Here is a 14,763-nt window from a genome sequence, read left to right as displayed (position 1 = left end):
ATGATGGAACTATACATTTATTGTATCATATTTGCAAGAACAAAAGGAGCGTCATTAACAACCTGTAAGGAATATTGAAATAATGTTCTTCAAATGCCCCACAAAAAAACAGGAAATTTGTTTCAGCTCATTTAATATAACTGTACCTTTGTTACACTTTGCAATATTCAATTCAATTCAAAATTGTTCCCATGGGCTGTTACACAACGCAGTAGACGGTGTAACCAACTTGCAGTGGCATTCTGAATAGTTTCAAGCGGAATATCGTTCCAAGCTTCTGTCAACACAGTTTTTAAGCAGTCAATGTCTGTGATTCCTCTCCCCTGTATTTAAACTTGGTGTAACAGTAGACCCCATATGCAAAAATCCATTACTTTAAGATGTGGACTTTTTGACGGCCAGTCGTTAGGTTCAATAAAGTCAGGAATATTGGCTCTGAGCCATGGCTACAGCGCCTTGAATAACGTTGTGTGGAAAACGACCCAAGAAACTGGTTCCCCAGACGGATGAGAACATAGATGGCAGTGCGATCAATGTCGGTGCTAATTTTCTTATGAAAGTAAGGCGGCTTTGTTAGTTTTTGGAATATATTATGTACATTTGTTTGTCTTGAAAGGCGGTACGTGAATTGATGGAAACAGTTATATTTGAGGAGTGATTTGCAGTCACGAAATGACATTAATTTGGAAATAAAAGTAAAATAAAATTAATAAATAAATAGCATGCGTGCGTAACACAAGAAGCAACATCGCAAAGTGATTCCGGACGTCAGGTGTTGGATTGTGTACTATAGTTTTATTTTTCTATGTTATTAGAATATAAATAGTATTCTGAGAGATATTTCATACCGGGGCGACAAACCACAAGTGTCGCTTGGAAGCGAGCAGTCCGTAATCAATGCAGCCTTTCGAACCGTAGGGACACAAGCTCTGACTGCACCGTTTTCTCAAGGAAATTTTAGATCAAAGCGACACGCGACAAACGATACGAGGATTTCACACCAAAGCGACACGGTTCTTCTGTCCAAGGCAACTTTCATACCGAAGCGACACGCGAAACATGTCACTTGGAAACGAGCCAATCAAGAGCAACATTTCACATCGTAGTGGCATGACACACAGGCAAGCATTCGGTTGGTGAAATCCTCAAGCGATAAGTGTCGCCTGCCCCTTGTCGCTTTGGTGCACAATCTCCCTAAAGCAAGACACTCATTGCATCGTGCATGCGCGAACAACAAACCACGGCAACATGTTGCAAGCTGTTGAGAAAATGGCCCAGTTTGAGCGACGCACAAGCGACAAAGCGACACGTGTGACTTATCGTGTCGCCTAGATCTGTTGTTGTAATGTGCGGTTTTTCGTGTCGCTTATCTGTTGTTCGCACAATTAGCAGCGAACGCTTGCCAATAGACTGAAGGCACCATGTCGCTTGTCACTTAGTTGGGAACTCGCCCTGTAGAGCGTCCATAGACAAACTAGCGAGTCGCTTCGGTCTGAGCACCCTTCCTTTAAGGAGCTTTCCGACCGAAGTAACAAGTAGCACGCGAATACGCCATATGAACTTGTCGTTTGCTGTTTGAACCCTCATGTGCAATTAATGCTATTTTACAGTCTGGAAGTGTGTGTCACTACTGTGACAGTGTGAACATCCCGTGTCGCTTGTCCCATTGGTTTGAAAGTTTCCTTACACTCATGTCGATGGCACTAAGAAGGTTTTGAGGGGTTCCCCTTGTCGTTTCATCATTATCATCATCGCCGCGATTAGTTTAAATCGGAAGAAAAGAGACAGTAAATATCCAAAATACAAATGCTTCAGTGTGTAGGCTATATCTTTAAAAGAAATTATGATGATGATAATAATAATGAACCTAATTCATACACAAAAATTTAGTTGCCAAGAACATTTCACGCGTATTTTTTTCTCCCGTATTATTAACGAAAGTATGACGATAACAGGACGTGGTCGACTGTCTAGAATGTTCGTTAATATCTTCGCGACCACTGTACCAAATATCATAGCAATTATCACATTCATAGAAATGATTCATGTAAAAGAATCAGACGTTCGTTGCAGCGAAAACTCCATTTACTTCCATTATAAGCAGACGAATACCAAGCACCGGGTTCAACACCAGCGCCTCTCGCGGATCATTTTCGAGTGGGACCAGCCAGAGAGCGCAGAACTGTGCCGTTTTCCACACTACGTTATTCAAGGGCGCTGTAGCCATGGCACGGTGTCCCTGGCTGTAAGGGCCTTTGCTCCGTCCTGTTGCCACGTCCATTCATCCCGGTCCATTACTCTGTTTACGTCGTGGAACATTTGGGTGCACATTTCATCTCTATACACAACCTGGTTTACTGTTTTCGTCTTTCTTCTGTACAGTCATGGAAAAAAGTTCTTCCCCATAAGGCTTTAATAGGAGCAAGTAATGCAGGAGGGTAGGCAACACATATTGCACCCTTCGATGATCGGGTGATTTTGCCTGTCTTAATACCGAGAAATGTGTTCCACGCGAAGGTCAACATGACAGGAAAGCAAAGAGGGTCACGTGACTATTGGTTACGTGGAGTGTTGTGCTTCTCCACGTCCCCAGTTCTTGATCCACATTGCAATATATGAAAATAGGTTGTTTTCAACTACACGCTTAATTATGATTTTCCCAATTGTAAATCTATCAGACGTGTCTCCCGATTTAGTCGGGACAGTTTTTTACTTTGAATTCCTGTTTGTCATAGGCGTAACTTGACGGGAGCAGAAAGGGCATTTGTAACCCCCCCCAAAAAAATCAGGTTTCTTAAAGCTGCTAAAACAGGAATTAAATACTATGATTTGACGCGTCCAAAAAAAGTAGTATATTGAAAGATTTTTCCCAAATACGTAGATAGCAATTTAATACTTTGAAAGTGTCTCAGATTTGTTTATTGTCACAACTTAGTGTGGCACAGGTCTACTACAAAAGTGGAATTTCGTAACAGAAATATGAACCCACTCCTTTTATTTCGTAGCCGATTTCATCTTGAAACTGAAATTAAGAATATTAGTTAACAATGTCATTGGTAAACAATAAAAAAATGTGTTAGACCCAATTCTTTAATACCTTATCATAATCTTTATCGCAAGTTTAAATTTTGTTGTAAGTCCACTTTATGCAAAAAAAAAAAGGTAAAGTTCTCACCTGTGCTTGGCGCTACGCCATGAAGGCGTATAGGGGGTGTGGGGGTAACGCCCCACACTTTCTTGATTCGTTCGTGAGTGGGGGTGATGTGATCAGCATCACGCCCCTGACCGCCTTTACCCCCAGGGTTTCCCCCAGGTACCCATGTCATTCGACGCTGGGTGGGCGCTGGGGCCGCTTCCAACGTTAGAAAAGTTCCCGGGCTTGAACCGGCCGGGAATCGAACCCGGGGCCTATAGCATGGTAGTCAGACGCGTTACCGACTGAGTCACCGGCACAGATAGACTAATCTGAAATGCATACAGTTTAAAGTGGGATCCGAACCACTATGTGCGATCACCTGGTATCGTACCCCAGACCCCTTGATTACAAGGCCTTACCACTACGCCATCAGTGAGGCGCACACAATATTTGTATTTCGACCTTTTTAAACCTATATGTATCATATAAGAGGTTGTTTAACGTTGCTATGCCTCTATGGATTATATTTAGCCAGTATTCGAGCACATAGCATCAGGTTTCATAGAATATAAGCTTCTCTTCCATGTTTATGGTTTCCTGTCTGCAGTAGAAAAACTGGCAGGTTCCTATAGCTTTTCTTTCAATAGTCTTCCAATGGTTGCATATCATATCACTTAAATTTGATTCATTCGTTTCGAACACAATCCCCGATGGCGCAGTGGGATCATGGGCGCCTTGTAATTAAGGGATCCCGGGTTCGATACTCGGTGGAGGAACATAGTGGTTCGGATCCCCCTTTAAACTATAGGTCCATTCACGATTAGCCTAACAGGACATAAAGTGGACTTAAGACACCAATCAACCAACCAACACAATCCCGTTATTGTCCAGATTATCGAATCCAGAACCTTCGTCGCGAATAACATAAGCAGGAAGACAACGTGAAATAACCGAACAGAAACAGAACCTAAAACCTACATCGGATAGATTGAATTAAGTCGACGATACAGCACGGGTTCTGAAATGAAAAAGAATACGAAAGTTGAAGGACCTCTATACGCACCCACTTTTCCTCCACTCAATGGGGAAGATAGAAGCCTTTACGTAGGAGTGCCCTGAGGGAACTTCAAGGCCACGACGATAAAGTGTTCTATAATGCAATGACGGGACCAAAACATACGTCAGATAGCTGTGTTCCTCCTTATTTCGTACGCCATTGATAACTGGAACACGTGACCTCGTCTTTGGTAGAGCAGAAGCCTGCTTGCTTGCCACCACCCTTTAGTTCAGTGACCTTCGCCCGTAGTCAGCAAGAGTGAATGACTCACCATATACTTGTTGTCTGTGAGGCTACACAAGAATAGATATTTCGTTAGTGGCTATAAGTATTGTTTCATCTGCAGTTATATCAGTTAACATTTCAATAGTTTCCTTCCTAATGGTTACGTTAGTGATAAACATGTAAATTAGTTCTCGAGAGTGAACGTTTTATCTATTTGAACGGGGGATTTTTATACAGCCTGCATGTATTATTTTTTTCCTGAAACAAGAAAAAATTCGAAGACGCAAAAAGAGTTGTATAAGAGTAGTTAACAAAAGGAAAAAAGAAAACGAAAATGTAAATGCTGAAATAAATTATGGTAGAGATCGAGTGAATAACATTTTGTCATGGGGCCTCCTCGATGGCGTAGTGATAACGTCGTCGTCTTGTAATCAGTGGATCCCGGGTTTGATACACGGTGGATGCACATAGTGGTTAGTATCCCACTTTAAACTGAAGGTCGAGTCCAGATTAGCATATCTGTGCACCAAACCAAAACTAAGAAAGAAATTGTCACAGTGTAAGAAAATTTCATGTTCAACCAGATACGAAACAAAAGGGAATAATATATTGCAGCTTGGAGTTCACATCTGTAGCATCTAACCAGCACAATTATGAATCGCAACATATATATCAGATCCATTTTTATTATACATGTATGATAATATAAGGGAAGTAGAGGAAAGAGAAAACCAAGCGAAACACGGACGCCTTCTCCAGAATTTCAAATCTCGTTACATAAGGTTCTGGGTTGGAGTCCCGAACAGGCATGACTTTCTTGTTCTTGCCCTTTTATCTGCTTCATTTCATCATAATTCATCGTTATGGTTTACCTGCAGGGGAAGAATAATGACAATAATTGCCAATACAAAGCCAATGACAAACAGAACAACTCGATTACGGAGGTGCCAAGAAGAAAAGAGACTTGACAGTTTCTCCGTCTCTCGGTTTGTCGAATTGAAAATTGCTCTCCCGTTCTCGGTCTCGATTAGTTAAATATAGAAATCGAAAATGTATGTGAATGAATATACATGTATTTTATATATTCCGGTTTTGTAGGAGATTTCGTGAGAGATGAAATAAGTACTCTTCCATCGTATTTATTAGGGCCTCCCCGATGGCGCAGTGGTAGCGTCGGGGTCCCGGGTTCGATACCTGGTGGAGGCACAAGTGGTTCGGATCCCACTTGAAACTGTAGGTCCAGTCCCGATTAGCCTTACTGTGCATAAAGTGGACTTAAAAAACACCAACTCAACAACCATCGTATTTATTTTTATAATTTTTATTCCCTGTTCGATGATCGCGACGATAAGGACGAGTGACCATTACATGAAATTGATGACGAAATAGTCAAACACCCCCGACAAGGACGGTACTCAAACCCGGGAACTTTGGCGACGATATCGAATGTCAATCACTTAATGAGCTTGACCCCCGAGCCTGCTTAATGTTGTTTCTGTCAGGTAATTCGTAATAATATCCCACATTCACTATCATTTGCTTCATAATTTATCTTATTGTTGTGATTAACCTGAATTCAAGGAATTAGTTGAAAGGCAAAAATGCAAGATTGAATGTCTCTGATGTTACTTCGTGCCGAATAATATGACGTGGTATTATGATATGAATTTATTAATCATATAATATGCCTATTCATTCCATTGATTGATCCCAATTGAGCACACAAAATATGGTATAATGTCCACTCCATGGAGAAGTGGTTAGCACAGCGCGCTACGATGCCATGGGTCCCTGGTTAGAATCTCGACTTGGGCGTGGGTGTCCTTGGTAAGTGTCCCTTCATCAATTTCATCATAGCATCACTCATCTTCATCGTCGCTATTTGCCAAAAGTGAAAGAATAGCAAATCTAAATAACAAACATCAAATCAAATCGAACATCTCTACCGATTTAATTCTATACGGTACCGAATTCCCACTTTATTACTGCATCTTAAGTCATTTTACAGCATCTCAATTGTTTTCCGATTCGAAAACATTTGGAATGTTGTTTTGTGCAGTTGATTGTGCATTGTTTCGTTGTTTGGATTGTTTAATTAACGTCGCATTAATTAGTTTTAGACCAATCGTGACAGGGGGAAGCAAGAGCACAAAGGAAGCGAAAAAGACAAGGAAGAGACCACGGCTTTCTTCAAAGATAGCATCCCGTGAATACAACTCAAGTGACTGCAGAATATTATGAATAAAATTTATTTCGCTTTTTCCTTTTATTTCTGTTTCAGTTATTTTACTTCGCTTTTCTTCTACCACTCGCGTTAATCGTGTCGGCGAGGAAGAATTATAAACTCGTGAAATGGACGATGGTACAAAAAAATATATGCCTCTCCCACGGTTCGAAACTGTCAGTACAAAATATTGTCTTATTTTTAAAATTTACGGTCAAATATGGTTTGTCACGTAGCAATTTTCGCTTATCTCTTTCTCAAGGGGTTCCATTGCCTCTCTGATGTCGTAGTGGTAACGTCTTCGCCATGTAATGAAAGGCTTCCGAATTCAATACCAAATAGAGAGGCATTTGGTTCGGATCCCATTTTAATCTGTAGGTCCAGTGCATGAACTGGACTTAAACAATTAACGTGTGGCATGTGGTCTGTGATGAGAACCATCATTTCAGCGAACCTTCTTGACAATGACTCTAATATCACTCGAAAGAATAGTATTTCCTTACGAGTAGCTCTTGTCAAGAAACCAGTTCCTGAAATTTTCTTCTGGAGGCATCGTAGCACCCAGCTGTTTGTTGTGGCTGGGGCACGAGTCATGTGACTCATGCTATCAAAGCTCAATCCTTCCCGAGAACTCAGAATCACCAGGCAAACTTAAGCGAATATTTTGTTATTTGGGTTGCATAAACAACAGGCTCTAAGACGTTACGAAATTCTACGTCCCGTGGCCCAGGTATTTTTTTCTAAGACTATACCTTGGTAGATCTTTTTGCCAGCAGCGTCGCCTAAAATAAATCACAACTCTGTTTTGCCATGCCAGGAGACCGCACCGTAGCACATGATTGATGGCTGTTGCTTATCAATTTCCACCAGTAGATCATTCTCTGAAATGTTTGTTTTAACCTGAACAGCACGATAAATGTGCTCATTTTGCCGGTTCAAAGGTGCATGAAGACTGAAACTCCCTTCATCCACTTCTCCTGTCCTTCGAAATGTTGTATCGGAGACTCACATTTTCGTTCTCGTGCTACCTGATGTGCTTCAGTAAGAACATTGCATTTTATTCCCCTATAGCACCTCAACCCCGATTCTTTAATAATGCGAAACACTGAACCCTTTCATACGTTTAGTTCTCGGCAAATTTTACGCTGACTGGAATGTCTTCTGTTTTGTCTTTATGGTGTCACATCAAGGTCCAAAGCAGCCCGTTTGATAGGCGTGTGAATTTGTTTTGTCATGCCAGATTCACGCTTACGAACATTTGCAGCAGGTGATCCTTCATTTTTAAGTACAGCCACAACATCGGAAAACTGATTTTTACTTATTGAACTAAATAACTCTGGCAAAATGTCTTTTCATTTCGTCAAACCCCACGTTGGATGTTCTTTATTGAAGAGGACAATCACCTCGCGTTGGAAATTTGTTAACTGTGCCATCCTGGAATGAAAGAACGGAAGGAAATTACACATTCACATTACAAATGATCTTCAAAGTGAAACATCAAAACAACAAAATAACGCGTATAAAATACAAATAACTTTAAATTTCCTGGTTTTTTGCAATTGTAATGATCATTCTGAGGATGACATTGTATTCTAATGTATTTATAATGTAATTTTTATGTATTTCTATTGTTAGGTATCCAATTTGTATTACAAATTTGTAACATATAATTTATTATATCTTAGGTTCCTTAGCTGTTCATCAATAGGATAATATAAGAATAAATAAATAAATAAATGCATAGAGAAGCTAATCGGAACAGGACACACAATTTAAAGTGGATTCCAAACAATCATGTGCTTCCACCAGGTATCGAACCATGACATTCAAAGGTCTTTGCATAGAACGAGTGTAGTGAGTGCTCTTTTTAGTTGGGTTCAAGGGTGTATGAAATATTTTCAAGTGGATTTAAGTTCGATCAACGGATTTTTCTCATTTCCTCTTCCTCTCGCTTGCTTTCTATCTTTTATTATTCCCTTTTTCTCTATTTGTTTCTTTCTTGCACTATTTTGTGTGTGTTTCTTTCTATCTCTTTTTCTCTGTTTACATATCTTTTCCTTAAATCTATATCTCTCTTTTTTTTCCTGTTTCCAGATCCCTATATCCACCTGTTTCTCTTTCGTTTTTCCTCTGTTTATTTATATATATATATCTTAATTTATTTCTTTATCATTTTATATCAACTCTCCCCACCCCCACCCCCCCTCTCTCTCTCTCTCTCTTTGCGTGGGATTTCTGATCTACAAAAAATAGGATTCTGAAAATTCCTCAGGCCTTTTGGTGGGCAGGAGATGGGCTATTTTACAGTAGGCTAGAGCCCCCTCCTTCACTCCTCGTGGCTACGCCAATGAAGGGATACCGAAAATACAGGTTGATTCAGTAATTTCACAACTAACTGTCATTTCAGAAACTGTAAACGCGGTCCTTACACTAATAGCTTAAAGCACAAGAATGCATAATGCCCAATTAACTTACATTGCATTCTACTCTCGGGAGTGTAGAATGGTGAAAAACTTGGCACTTGACTCCTCTAGTACCCAACTTGATTGTTGCCCCCCCCCTTTCCCCACCCGCCTCTTTAGTTTATGATTGGAAAGTTGGCAACCGACTTCGAACTCGAAGCACGTGCTGCCTTTCTGCGACTTTCACGTAACAATACAAATGGAGACAGTTCTTTGCATTGTTGCTGTCAAAGATCACGGTGCGTTTGCATGTCACCCTTATCCCTCGCCTGGTTTACTGCGGGAAAGAAGGGGGGGCAAGAACGTGACAGCGCATAATGTGGTAAAATGAAACTGGCTGTAGGAACATTAAGCAAATGGGAGAGAGCGATTCGATGAACCTCAACTTCCCTCAGTCACAGGTGAACCGTTTACGTAATGCATGAAACCTATGTAAATTAACAAGAAAAAAATCTTCGTCTGAAATGTATGGCGCGATTTGACTGACATAGCCAAAAGAACTTAGAGAATAAACCTAAAACCGATACACACGTGAACTTGAAACCTGACTGGAGCATGTTGCAGTTCGGAAGGAATCACTGTGATTTTAAGCAGTGATCTAGTGATTTTATTGTTATAGCTATTATTATTATCAAATTATTATTACTATTGATATTTTATTATTATTATAAAAAAGTAAAGTGCTCCCCTGTGCTTAGCACTACGCCATGAAGGCGTATAAGAGGTGTGGGGGTAACGCCCCACACTTTCTTGATCCGGTCGTGAGTGGGGGTGATGTGATCAGCATCTCGCCCCTGACCGTCTTTACCCTCCAGGGTTTCCCCAGGTACCCATGTCATTCGGCGCTGGGTGGGCGCCGGGATCGTTTCCAACGTTAGAAAAATTCCCGGATTCGAACCGGCCGGGGATCGAACCCGGGACCTTTAGCATGGTAGTCAGACGCGTTACAATTATTATTATTATTAGTTTACATTTCTGTTGCAGGGTTTCAATTGGATGAGTGTAATTGAAAATTTTGTACAAAAATTGCCTAACTTAGATCTTTGTGCATTTTAGAAGCTGTGATCGAACCTCGGAACCCTTGATTGCGAGGCGAGAGCGCAAGCCTATATAGGAGAGGCCTGTTCGTCTTTTCAGAAGAAATACGTAACAATTATGCTTCGCTTTTGCATCGACAATACATGCATTGTTTGCATGCGATATAACCGTTGTCATGGAGTTCTCACATGGGTTTACATGCAAAATCAAGAGCAAATCCTAAAATTAGTTGTGTATCAACGTGGAAACCTTCAACGTGTGACTTTCTGCACAATCAGCTTTCTCCAACGTGCCAATAGATAACTTGCGCCTTTGTAGGAAAGGTAAATATAAACGATCTGTCTCAATTTCATTCAAATACATTGTTTATCTGGATGCACCGAGCAAGACGCTTCAACACTTTTAGGGAAAGAAAAACGTTTTATTCTTTCATGCCGTATTTCAGTGCTATCCCCCCATGCCAGTCTTCTGTCAGTCAAGCAATTCTGTTTTCCCTGATTTATTTTTAAGTTTCATTTTGTTCATTCCACGGGGTGGAAAAACATGAGAACGTTTCACTTGTTCTGACCCACAAAACGATTTCGGGCCAAAAACTGAATAGTAGACGTTAGGGGAAGTGGGGGGAATATGACCACCTTAGGACAAAATTTAAAATATTTCAGAGATGTATTGAAATACAGAAAAAATACATATTGCAAAATTTAGAACAGTCTTTCCGCAATACATAGTAGTACACATGAGCGGAATTCTCTTCATGCAAATGAGAAACAATAAAAAAAAAAAAAAAAAAAAAAACGACTACAAAACCCATTTTACCCGAACAGTGGAGGTAATATGAGCACACTGTTGGGGAATATGAGCATGATGAGTTTGAATGTAAATATTACAAAATATACACTAAAGGCAAGTCACGATATAACACTGAATGATTCTTCAATACGATACATATCATAAAATTATCTTGCATGTCTCAAATAGCCCTTTACCCATGACAAGCAGGGCAGATAAAATGTACTTCTTCCTCCTCTATGCCAACGCAATTATTATGATACCACACGGAACAGTGTTCACAACGTATCCACTCTTCTTCACCTTGATTGTCTTCATGATACCAATCCTTGCATATAGGGCACTCGTCATCTTCGCCGCTAGATGCAACTGTAGATGGAACAGTACTCGAACTTTCCATGGATCGTGCAGACACATGAGTGAGACGCTTCTTTTTGACTGCAGAAATAGTTTTTGATGAAGTAAGCTCCTTTGCTTCTCTTCGTTGTCTTCTCCTGGTCATAGGTAGCTTGTAAAGAACAGGAATTGGTGACAATGTGAGCACAAGTTTCCGAGGTGAATATCTTGTGCGTGCATCAGCGTCATTGAGCGATCCAGGAACTGTAGATTCGCACCTCTGAGATCCTGAGCAGGATGGACTGTTGACAGACTGTTCCACGACCACTTGAGAGCTTCTGCTTGGAATTGGTTGGGCCGGTGTAGTTCTATCCTCTTGGTTGAACGAGGCTGTGTCGTCTTGCAATAAGGATTTCATCATGTGTTCTCCATGTGCTCTGCTTGCCAGGTTTGCCTGTACGTTCGTGGCATCTGGAATGCAAGAATGAAACAATGACTAACATACAAAACCAAGGGACACAATACATGGATGTATGTAACACAACTCTTTGCAAGGGCAAAAAAATATCTATCCCAGGATGTCACTAGGATGAAGAATCAGAAAAGAAGGACTACAAGTATCTATGGCACGTAGGATTGATACGAACGTGCCCACCGCGAGCGAGATGGCATTTCGATACACTTCTGTTAGCAGTCCACAGTTTTTTAAAGTTTTCAATTCAAACTATTTACGCAGAATCTATACTATAAGCAGCAACATATCATAGGATGCAGTTTTCCTTTACAGCGTAATGAGATTTCTGAGGTTTGGAAATAGATTCCATGTCTCTGAATTATTTGTTTATGAAATACCCATTTCCTCCTGATCAGAATTCCTATGCCCATTTTACGCCAACTTGCTGTGCTCATATTTCCCCAACTTGCAACATTTTACGTAAGTTTGTACTACTGCATTCACAACGCGGGACACCGCGTGATTCCATTTGCATTGCATGCTCCTTTGTTGTAGTTTCGTTGTTGCTATGTCAGTGTCCCGTTATCTTACGTTATTTTCTGCTCAGATCTTAACTCCAACTACTCTACAATAACATCACGTGCATTTTTGACTATAATTTAGAACAGCACTTATCTTTCAATAGGTACACAATATTCCTTGTCTTCAGCTGCGATGTGCCAACGAACACAGACGACAGCTTGGTCTCCACTGATGTTGCCAACCTACAGTAGAATTTTTTTCACCCCACACAGCTGGCGCTCTGACGTAAAAACCTTACGTGTACCCATATTCCCCACGTGCCCATTCCCCCCCCCCATTTACCCTACTCTTTAGCACATTCCCCATGCTTTGAACGCCTACAAAACAACGTATAGTGTTCTACAAACAGTAGTTTCCAAAAAGCTCACCAGATGGCATATCAGATAATTTTAATCGCTAATAACAATGTCAATATCCTTCCGGCACTCGCGCTGTTGTAAAAAGTACAAAAAAGTATAATTTTTAAAAGTAAAATGAAAAAATTAGTCACCAACAATGAATTTCGCCAACGTATTCGTTTGTTGGTCCTTCCTCATAGTTACTGCTAAATATGTGGTTTTATTAGTCACTCGTTTAGTTGCAACAGAAGAATGAAGCAGTGAATGTGTGTCTGTTGTACGTAGCTTTTACAACGCGTGTTTACTCTTGTGTTCATTTTTCAATTCCATCCCCATATTTTGTTTCACCTTTTTATTTTATTCAATGATTACTAGTATTCATGATTGATGGTATTAGTGTAAAAGCATTAATAAATATTAAGAAAATAAAAAATTACTTTATTGGAGAATGACAATTGTATGACTGAAAATAGTGAGTGTTGTAAAAAACACAACGCGTGAATGCTCATGTGGCAGAAATAAGCGCGAGTGCCAGAAGGATATTAGTCACGGAACGAGAGGGAGAAGTACTATACACCGTGATGGTGCAAGAAAAAGGCCTCTAGCGAGAGTGCCAGATAAATCGGACAATCACGGAAGAAAATGAAGGGGCAAGGTCGTACGTTTATGTTTGTGCATAGCCCGCTACAATGCTTCCAGCTTCGGCACTTCGCCGTCGCAAATACGATTTTGTGTGGAGGTTATAACTCTACATTTCTCCGCTAGAGGCGCTCGACCCAGACTGGTGACGAGCGGACTTTGCATGTGCGCTGGTAGTGAGTGTATGTTTAATTTTTATGTTGTGTATGTTCGAAGTTATTGTTATTGAATTAAAAATATTGGGTGCATCAGCACATAGGCTATTTTGCAACCGTCACACGATACGGGATCCAGCCCCATACCATAACACAACTGTAATGTCGAGGGCCTATTCTGCCTTGTGTTAAAAGCTGAGGCTGTAAAGTGGCACTCAGCACAACCAAGGACAACACACACACAACTCTATAAAGATTATACTGACCGTAGGTTCAGAAGCCTGTGTCTCGTTAGTGTTCGAAGTTCTGCTTACTATTGCTTCAAAGTGACAAAGTCGAACCTCTATTAATACAAGTTAAAACAAGAACAGCTATTTAAAAACAGTAGTTTAGCTTCCAAAGTAACGGCAAAAAATTACATGCATGAATGAATGAATAGTGTTTGTTAACCTGGATTTGTTCCAAAAGAAACTTCGAATATTTGTATCCAACTTTGCCGCTGGCTAAGCAACAATTACCCGTGTTCTCATAGCATGCCGACAAAAAAATCTGCTTCAGTTCACCTGCTTTAGAAGCGTCTTGGTAGAAGCAGACCAGTCGGCCACCAGCGACATTTGGCATGTAGCGGCAGAAATTGTAACTTCTTGCAATAACATGCGAACTGGTCGAGTGCCGAGGCTGGAAGGATCGTAGCGGCCTAAGGTTTGTATGAGATAGTGTAGCTAAATGCCATTAGGAGCGCTAGTGGCGCTGTCTCTCAAGATGGCGACATCGAAACGAGAAAAAGCATTTTGCGTGTTGGAATTTGCTCCTCTATCGTGACAGTGCAGCGACGCTTTCGAACGAAATTCAGTAAGTGTGCATTGCACCGCATAGAAACTGTGTTGTCCGTTGTGTGTAGCAGTTTGAATCTACTCGCTGTTTGTACACCGCAAAAAGACACCCACAGACGTCGGAAGAGACAGTGGACAAGATTAGGGTCTTGTTTTAAACGAAGTCCAAGGAAGTCGACAATTGTAATGACACATGGATAATTTGTATTTTCATTTCATGTCAATTTGGTACGGTGTCATTTCATATCGGAATATATAAGATTTTATTTTAAACCTTTTCTTCTGAATCACCCTGTATTTACCAGATTTCCTGGAACCGAAGTTGTTTTACTTTTGGGAAAATTAAACTCTAACATTAAATTCTAAGAAATGGCCGTCTCACTTTCGTGAAAACATATAACAAGCAAGATAATGTAAAAAAAAGTATATAATGTACTAAAACGCCATAACCCCCTCTCCTATTTAAGGACAAGGCGATAATCATGACATGATAGA

The sequence above is a fragment of the Lepisma saccharinum genome, chromosome 13 (assembly GCF_977018435.1).
Source record: "Lepisma saccharinum chromosome 13, izLepSacc3.1, whole genome shotgun sequence".
NCBI classification, from domain to species: domain Eukaryota; kingdom Metazoa; phylum Arthropoda; class Insecta; order Zygentoma; family Lepismatidae; genus Lepisma; species Lepisma saccharinum.
The sequence above is the reverse complement of the archived record's forward strand: the minus strand, read 5'-3'. Positions refer to the sequence as shown.